At 45.2% G+C, this 8,883-nt stretch overlaps 1 long non-coding RNA gene across 1 annotated transcript; it reads left to right on the top strand.

Annotated features, from left to right (window-relative positions):
• The first annotated feature begins 5,182 nt into the window (after window positions 1-5,182).
• LOC109264609 (uncharacterized) lies at window positions 5,183-6,794 on the top strand. The gene is made up of 2 exons (XR_002078799.2): window positions 5,183-5,778; window positions 6,242-6,794. It is a non-coding gene; the product is annotated as an uncharacterized LOC109264609 (long non-coding RNA).
• Window positions 6,795-8,883: the final 2,089 nt, after the last annotated feature.

Here is an 8,883-nt window from a genome sequence, read left to right on the forward strand (position 1 = left end):
ATCTTTATTTTTTGAGGGAGAGTGTGCAGACAGGGAAGGGGCAGAGAAAGAAAGAGACACAGAATCTGAAGCAGGTTCCAGGCTCTGGGCTGTCAGTACAGAGCCCGACATGGGACTCGAACCCACGAACTGTGAGATCATGACCTGAGCTGAAGTTGGATGCTTAACTGACTGAGCCACCCAGGTGCCCCTGCAGTGGTAATTTACAACACACCATCTTTTGGTCCATCCTGCCCCTGCCCAGCTTCTCCATCCTCTTTTTGAGATTAACTCCCACGTGGCTTGTACCAAATCCTTGTTTCAGAATCAGCCTCTGGGGCACTGGAAATCAAGGCACAGTCTAATACAAATGATCACTTTCTTTAATATTCTAATACTGCTAGAACTTTAGAACATTTGAACTCCGTTAACTTCTCATCAATTGCTGCATTATTGCTGCATTATTGCTCTCATGGATTTTATTTTACTATTATTTTTAGTTTAGAGAGAGGGAGAGAGCGAGCGTATGATCAGGGGAGAGGGGCAGAGAAAGAGAGAGAGAATCTCAAGCAGGTGCCATTCTCAGCACAGAGCCCAAGGCAGGGCTTGATTCCATGACCCTGAGATCATGACCTGAGCCAAAATCAGGAGTATGATGCTCAAGCAACTGAGCCCCCCAGGCACTCCTGCTGTCATGTATTTTAGTTCTATGTGTATATAGAGGTATTTTTTCTCTTTTAAAACAGCTTTATTGAGATATAATTCACATACTATACAATTTACCCATTTAAAGTGTACAACTGAAGGTTTTCAGTATATCCACGGATAGGTGCAACCATTACCACAACTGCATTTTAGATTTTCATTACATCAAAAAGAAACCCCACACTATGTCAGCTATACTTCAATTAAAAAAAGAAAAAAAAAAGAGGTAACATTACCTACGCCCGTCCCCCACCCCACCCCAAAGCAAAACCCAGCTCACAGCCTTTAGCTCTCATCTTCCTAACACCTTGTCCTCTTAGCTCTAAACAACCACTAATCTATTTTCTGTGTCTTTTTATTTTCCTATTCTGGACTTTCATATAAATGGAATCATATATTGTGTGGCCTTTTATGACAGGCTTTTTACAGGTAACCATGTTTTCAAGGTACTTCTGTGTTGTAGCATATGTCAACACTTCATTACTTTTTAAATTATTTTTACTTTTTTAATTCTTTTTAATTTTGAGAGGGAGTATGAGTGGGAGAGAGGTGCAGAGGGAGGAAGAGAGAGAATCTTAAGCAGGCCCCATGCTTAGCGCAGAGCCCTATGCGAGTCTCCATCCCACAACCCTAGGATCATAACCTGAGCCACGATCAAGAGTTGGACGCTTAACTGACTGAGCCACCCAGGCGCCTAGCACTTCATTGCTTTTTTTTTTTTTTTTTTAATGTTTATTTATTTTTGAGAGACACACACAGAGCACAAGCTAGGAGGGGCAGAGAGAGAGGGAGACACAGAATGCGAAGCAGGATCCAGGTTCCGAGATGTCGGCACAGAGCCAGACGTGGGGCTCAAACTCACAAGCAGTGAGATTGTGACCTGAGCTGAAGTCAGACGCTTAACCGACTGAGCCACCCAGGCACCCCACTACATTCTTTTTTATAGCGAAACGATATTCCATTGTGTGAGTATATCATGTTTTGTTTTCCATTCATCCACTGATGGACATTTGAGTTGTTTCCACCTTTTGGCAATTAGGAATAATGGTGCTATAAACATTTATATACAAGTTTTAGTGTAGAAATATGTTTTCATTTCTTTTGGGCATATACCTGTAAGTGTAATTTTTGCGTCATATGGTAACTCTATTTAATCGTTTGAAGAACTCAGACATTTTACATTCTCACAGTATGTAGTGTTCCAACTTCTTTATGTCTCCATCAATACTTATTGTTAGCTAATTTTTTTGATTCTAGACATCCCAGTGGGTGTAAAGTGGTATCTTTGTGGTATTGATTTGCATTTCTCTGATGACTAATGTGTCACGTTTCTTTTCATGTGCTTATTGGCCATTTGTGTATTTTTGTTGGAAAAATGTATCTTGAGATCCTTTGCTCACTTATAAACTGGGTTATTTGTCTATTCTTTCATTCTTTTTGATGCTATTGTGAGCATTTTAGTAAGTTAATTTTTGGATGGTTCATTGCCAGTGTGTAGAAATACAATGGGCTTTTGTATATTCATATTTTATCCCGTAACCTTGCAGAACTCATTTATTAGTTCTAATAGGTTTTTTTTTTTTTTTTTTTTTAGTGGATTCTTCAGGATTTCCTATAAACAAGATCATGTCATTTGTGAATAGAGACAGTTTTTACTTCTTTTCTTTACAATCTCGATGCTTTTTATTTCTTTTTCTTGCTTAATTGCCCTGGCTATCACCTCCAGTACATTTTATTTTGAATGTTTATTTATTTTTGAGAGAGAGAAAGACAGAGTGCAAGCGGGGGAGCGGCAGAGAGAGAGGGAGACACAGAATCTGAAGCAGGCTCCAGGCTCTAAGCTGTCAGCACAGACCGATGTGGGGCTCAAAATCATGAACCGTGAGGTCATGACCTGAGCCGAAGTCAGACGCCTATACCCGATTGAGCCACCCAGGTGTCCCATCCTCCAGTACAATTTTGAATAGAAGAGGCAAGAGCAGATACCCTTGTCTTTTTCCTGATCTTAGGAGAAAAGCAATGTGAATACAGATTCCCCACCACTTGTTCTGGCTTGCTTTGGTTCTTGTTTGCTTGCTTATTTGCAGATGAGCTTCCCTCATCTGCTAAATGTGAAATCTGTTTCCCCTGCAATGTGGAGCCTCTGATGACACCCTTCAGAGTGTGCAGTCTTGAGCATGTGCCACTCACCCCGGGGTGATAATGCTGTTAGTAGGGCTCTTTTTGAGTGTGTCTTTCCTTGATCTCTCTGTTAAGCTGTCTGCCTCATTTTGTATTACATCAATATGTTAGGTTCCACTAATTACTGGCTAATTGCTGTATTATTTTCTACCGTGCCCTGGGGCATAAATTGTTCATTGGTCTGATCCAATTAAATTCAGGCAAGGGTAGTTTCAGAGGCCACTTTTTGAGTAGGTGGGCTATTCTTAGCTCTCTTTTCTCTTGGTTATCTCTAGTGAATTAGCTGGCCTATGGTTTAGTGTGTTGCTCTTAATTAAGAGGAACTATTGTTTTTAAGAATGTCCTTAAATTTGAACTTCTCTACGCTCAATTTCAAATAAAATCAATTCCTTTGGTGAGAGCTTTAGAGCTCTCTTTTCTAACTGGCTGCCTTTCCCCCAGGCAATATCTGTGATCCACTATTTAGGGAGCTGAGTGGGTTTGGTAGCCCCTGGTCTTCTCAGCTTGTTTTTCTGGTGTGGGACCTCTCTCTGCCCTAGAAATGATGGGGCAGGAGTGATCAGGACCTCAGAATTCTTGGCCTGCTTCCCCTGGGCTAGAACCTCCATTCTGTAGGTTGAGAACAGGAGCCCTTGACCTCTTGGCTACACTCACCAGTAACTTAGCCCCTTCAACTTGGAGTTGGAGATGAGAAGTGCTGGTAGCTTGCTTCTCCTGGTGAAATACAGTAACCCTTTGTATAAGAAAAACACTCCTGGGGCATCTTGATGGCTTAGTTGGTAGAGCATGAGACTCTTGATCTCAGAATTGTGAGTTTGAGCCACACGTTAGGTGTGGAGATCACTTAAAAGTAAAATCTTGAAAACAAAGAAAAACACTCCTGTGTTTCTTTTATTCTCATACCACTGTAACAACTCACAACACTCCTGACACTAGATGGGTGTGTTTCCCACCCATCATGCAGTTCTGCAACACCAGCCAGTTGTCCTACAATTCAATTCAGTTCTGACACTACCTGGAGTTAGTGTTAGATCCCACAGTCTAAGGGTTCACCCCTGCAAGACTGCCCCACTTCAAGTTAATCTGTTGATTTAAGTAACCTCTACACCCAGTATGGGGCTTTAACTCACACTCCTGAGATCAAGAGTTGCATGCTCTTCTGACTGAGCTAGCTAGGTCCTCCCAAAGGACAGCCCCACTTCAGATGCCAATGGCAAGTTCCAGATTATCATCTGTACTTATGACTACATGGCTATAAATTGGGGTTCCTATAACCCCCTCCTAGGGGTTGATAACTTGCTGGAGTGGCTCACAGAACTCAGGAGAATACTGATTTATGTTTGCCAGTTTATTATAAAGGGTATGATAAAGGATATGAATAAGCAGTCAGATGAAGTGATACGTGAGGTCTGGAAAAGTCCCGAGAGCAGGAGCTTCTGTCCTCGTGGAGTTGGGGTATGTCACCCTCCTGGCATATAAGTGTGTTCACGAACCCAGATCTTCGAATCCCATACTTTGGGGATTTTATGGAGGCTTCATTCCATACATGGAGGCATGATCTATCATTAACTCAATCTTCAGTCCCTCTGGAGGATGGGCAGTGGGGTTGAAAATTTCAAATTTCTAATCATGGCTTGGTCTTTCTGGTGACCAGCTCCCATCCCAAAGCTATCCAAGAGCCCACCAAGAGTTGCCTCATTAGGATAAAAGACACTCCTATCACCCGGGAAACTCTAAGGGATTTAGGAGCTCTGTGTCAGGAACCGGGATCAAAGATCAAATATTAGGGAAAAAAAAATGCTCAAAGTGCTCTTATCACTTAGGAAATCACAAGGGTTTTAGGAGCTCTCTGTCAGGAGCTGGGGGCAAAGATAGATACTGCGTATGAGTTTACACACTCGGTCGGGAACTGAGGGGAGAGGGAGCCTTGTCTTCTTGGCTACATCCGCCCAGAGTAGAGCTTCCCTCAAACTGAGCTGGGGAGAAGGGAGGAGGGAGGGAATAGGATGTGGTTCAAATCCCAGACTCTCGCTGGCCTTACTGAGTTTTAGTAGCTTTTCTTGAATAAATGTTTCTTCACTGACTGAATGCCCTTAGGACAATTTCCAGAAACTTTAAATGGTTTAGTTTTTAAAAAATAGTGTTTACCAGCTTTGCTTGTTTCCCTGGGAAGTGGGTCTGTGGAGCTCCTCGTGCTGCCATCCTGACGAGGCAACTCGGGGCAACTCGGTGAGGCGAGTGGAATTTCTTAGCAGGTGCTACAGTCTCCACAGAGATCCTCAGAGAGATCTGAGATCCTCAGATCCAGCTCGGTTCTGCCCTCGGGCACGCCCCCTCCAACATCAGTAGGAAGGACTTGTTATCAGTTATCACATGTCTTTATTTAGCACTTAAGTATGTGTGTCCCCATTTTGTTCCATAGTTTTTACCAAAAGCCCCTGTCCTTCCTTCCTGCTCTGCTCCAGCAGGGATAGAATCGCAGATGGCGCAGCCCGCGGTGGCTCTCAGCATTCCCCGTGTGATCTGCTAACAACCTACCTTTCAAAGCTTACTAGTACTTCTCACTTTTCACTGCCTTGTCCTTTCCTTTGGCAAGATTCCTTCCTTCATGAGGAAGGGGGTCCCAGGGCAAGTTAGAAAGGCCAGAAATCATCTTGGAGTCCAAGGGCAGCCCCCCGGAGCCGGGGGGGGGGGGGGGCGGTGTCCACAGGGATAAGCTCCAAGTACCCTGACAACAGATGGCCTCATGGCAGGCAAGTGGGGCCAGCGGCTGAAGGAAGCTGTGTGCTCTGCAGGGTTGTAGTGTGAGTGCCTGACAGCAAGCTTTGGAGAGCCCAGACCTCCAGGGCCAAGGCATTCATCTCGGGAGACAGACCACCAGCTGGCCGACACAGCTACCAGCTACACAACTGGGTAAGGAGCCGAGCCTGCGCCACCCAGGAGGCTCCCCTCTTCCAGACCCCTGGGTGATAACCGACCACTTGAGTGACCCCACTTTTCCCTTCCCACCCAAATTCCCGCTCTTATGTTTTGAACTTGCCAATAAAGAGTGAATCCGCGAAACCCTAGGCCCCACCCCCACCCCCCTACCCCCCTACCCCCCTCAGGCACCAAGGAGAAGCAAGTGGCTGAGTGTGGCTTGAGAGTTGGGCCTGCCTTGCCGTCCTGCTGTGGGGGACCACGTGGACATGAGGAAAGATTTGGGCTGTGCTCATTCCCTCCTCCGACCCTTTCCAGAAATTCTATTTCTTCTTCAATTTCCCCTTCCCAGGAAAGCTTCCCAACTTCTATAGCTTTATCCCGATACCTCCTCCTGCTCCCCCCCGAACTTTGTCACGCCCTTCTCCAGACTTTGCCACTCCACCTTCCGCTACAGGTGGTTGGCTTCCTCTGTGTGCCTCACCCAACCCGAGAGCTCCTTGGCGGGCAGCCATGCCTCACATGCACCACAGCGGCCCTGGAGCCTGCGGCCAGGTGGCCAGAGTCCACAAATGTCTGCTCCATGCCTGATCGCTGCTGCAGCTGCAGACAAAGGGCCTGTGTACAGTGGGCACCTGGTGTGGGCCTCTCCGTCAGCAGGTCCGGGGGAGACTTTGCAGAGAGAACGCCAGTGGCGGTCACTGCGCTACGGCCACACTCATCTGGGACAGACGGTAATCCAGTTACCAGGGAGAAGTTCCCAGGAATAAAGATTCGGAGGTCGGTTTCCCGTTCCTGACCTGGTGCCGTCTCCATGGGCTTGGTGGACAAACTTGACCTGCAGCGAGCCAGAGCCTCAGGCTTCGTGGCTGCCACCGGCCAGGGCTTCTGTTAGACCTGCAGAGACAAGGAAGCACCGCGAACTGCCTGCGGTTTGCTGCCAGGAGAATTGATGGAATCGACAGCAGGGCACTCACCTACATATCCTGCTGTGGACACCTGGCAACATTTATGAAATCTGGGGCTGTCACATTGTTTTCTGTGTATTTAAGGGAAAAAATGTAATTTAAAAAATGAATAGGGCCGCCTGAGTGACTCAGTAGGTTAAGCATCCTACTTCGGCTCAGGTCATGATCTCGCAGTTCATGAGTTCGAGCCCCGCATCAGTCTCCGTGCTGACAGCTTGGAGCCTGGAACCTACTTCGGATTCTGTGTCTCCCTCTCTCTCTACTCCTCCCCCACTCGTGCTCTGTCTCTCTCTGTCTCTCAAAAATAAATAAAAAACATTAAAAAAATTAAAAATGAATAGCAGACACAGAGTGAGTGCATTGAGCAAACAGAAGCCTGGGAGCCTCTCAGAAAACAACAGGATCTTTGTGTGGCTTATGGTGCGGTGTCCCAAGGTAAGACTGAAAGTCTGACATCCGGAAGGAGGCAGAGGCTTGACTTCAAGCCCCCAAAGTTAGGCTAGTACTTTAGGTGCTGCTCACCCTGCCTGGAGAAATGAGGTAAGAACCACCCCTGAGGGGGTGTCTGAGTGGCTCAGGGGGTTAAGCGTCCGGCTTTTGATTTCTGCTCAGGTCATGATCTCATGATTTGTGAGACTGAGTCCGCAGTGGGACTGACAGCGCAGAGCCTGCTTGGGCTTCTCTCTCTCTGCCTCTCTGTCTCTCTGCCCCTCCCCTGATCACATGGGCAATCTCCCCCCCACCCCCCGCTCTCTCAAAAAAAGGTAAATAAATAATAAACGTTAAAAAAAAAAAGAACGACATTTTCCTTTTAATTTTAATGTAAGTTTAAATACAGGTATTTTCTAGAGTTTCATATAGATAAAATCATACACATATATTCATTTGTCTGTCTTTTTCCCATCAGCATAATTACTTTGAGATTCACTCATGTTAATGTGCCAATAGTTCACTCTTTTTATTGGTGAGTAGTGTTTCATTTTACGGGATGTGCCATTATTTGTTTATCCATTTGCAAACTGATGGACATTTAGGTTGTTTCTCGATTTTGGCTATGACAAGTAAAGCTCCAGTGAGCATTAATGCATTAATGTGTGGGCATATATTTTCATTAAACTTGGGTAAATAGCTAGAAGTGGAATGACAGAGTCAAATGAAATTTGCATGTTTAAATTTATAAAAATTTGCTAGGGGCGCCTGGGTGGCTTAAACAGCCAACTCTTGATCTTGGCTCAGGTCATGATCTCATGGTTTGGGAGTTCAAGCCCGATGTTCGGCTCTGTGCTGACAGCATGGAGCCTGCTTGGGATTCTCTCTCTCTGCCCCACTCCCACGCTCATGTGCTCTCTTTCTCAAAAACAAATAAACATTAAAAAAAAAGCACACACACACACACACACAAACAACCTGCTAAACTATTTATGTTCTACCAGCAGTGTAGAAAGTTCCAGTTTGTCCACATCCTTGCCACTGGTCAGTCTTTCTGATTATAGCCATTCTAGTGGGCGTGTAGTAGTATTGCTCTGTGTTTTGTTTTGTTTTGTTTTGTTTTAATTTTATATCTATCTATCTATCTATCTATCTATCTATCTATCTATCTATCTATTTAACAGAGAGGGTGTGTGAGCAGGGGAGAGGGTCAGAGAGAGAATTTCAAGCAGGCATCATACTCAGCATGGAGCCCTACGGGGGGCTGGATCCCACATCTCTGGGATCATGACCTGAGCTGAAATCAAGAGTCAGATGCTCAACCGACTGAGCCACCCAAGCGCCCCTTTCTGTGGTTTTAATTAACACTTCCTTAATGACTGATGATGTTGGGCATCTTTTCATGTGTGTGTTTGCTATCAGTTTATCTTCTTTGCTGAAGTGATTATTCATATATATATATATATATATATATATATTTTTTTTTTTTTTTTAACCCATCTTTTAAAGACAGGAACAGAATATTGTGTAAGTAAGTGCTTACCACCGTCCCCTGTCTTCGGAGGAGGTATTGGTGTTTTTGCTGCTCTTTAAGGGCAGAGATGGGAAGAAGGGGCATGGGGCTAGAATGATCTATTTAGAACAGACCTGGGAGTACTTGGGGGGGGTGGGAATCAAAGAATCCTGCTGGAGGGGAGAGGGA

The sequence above is a fragment of the Panthera pardus genome, unplaced genomic scaffold, assembly GCF_024362965.1.
Source record: "Panthera pardus isolate Hobbes unplaced genomic scaffold, ASM2436296v1 HiC_scaffold_22, whole genome shotgun sequence".
NCBI classification, from domain to species: Eukaryota; Metazoa; Chordata; class Mammalia; order Carnivora; family Felidae; genus Panthera; species Panthera pardus.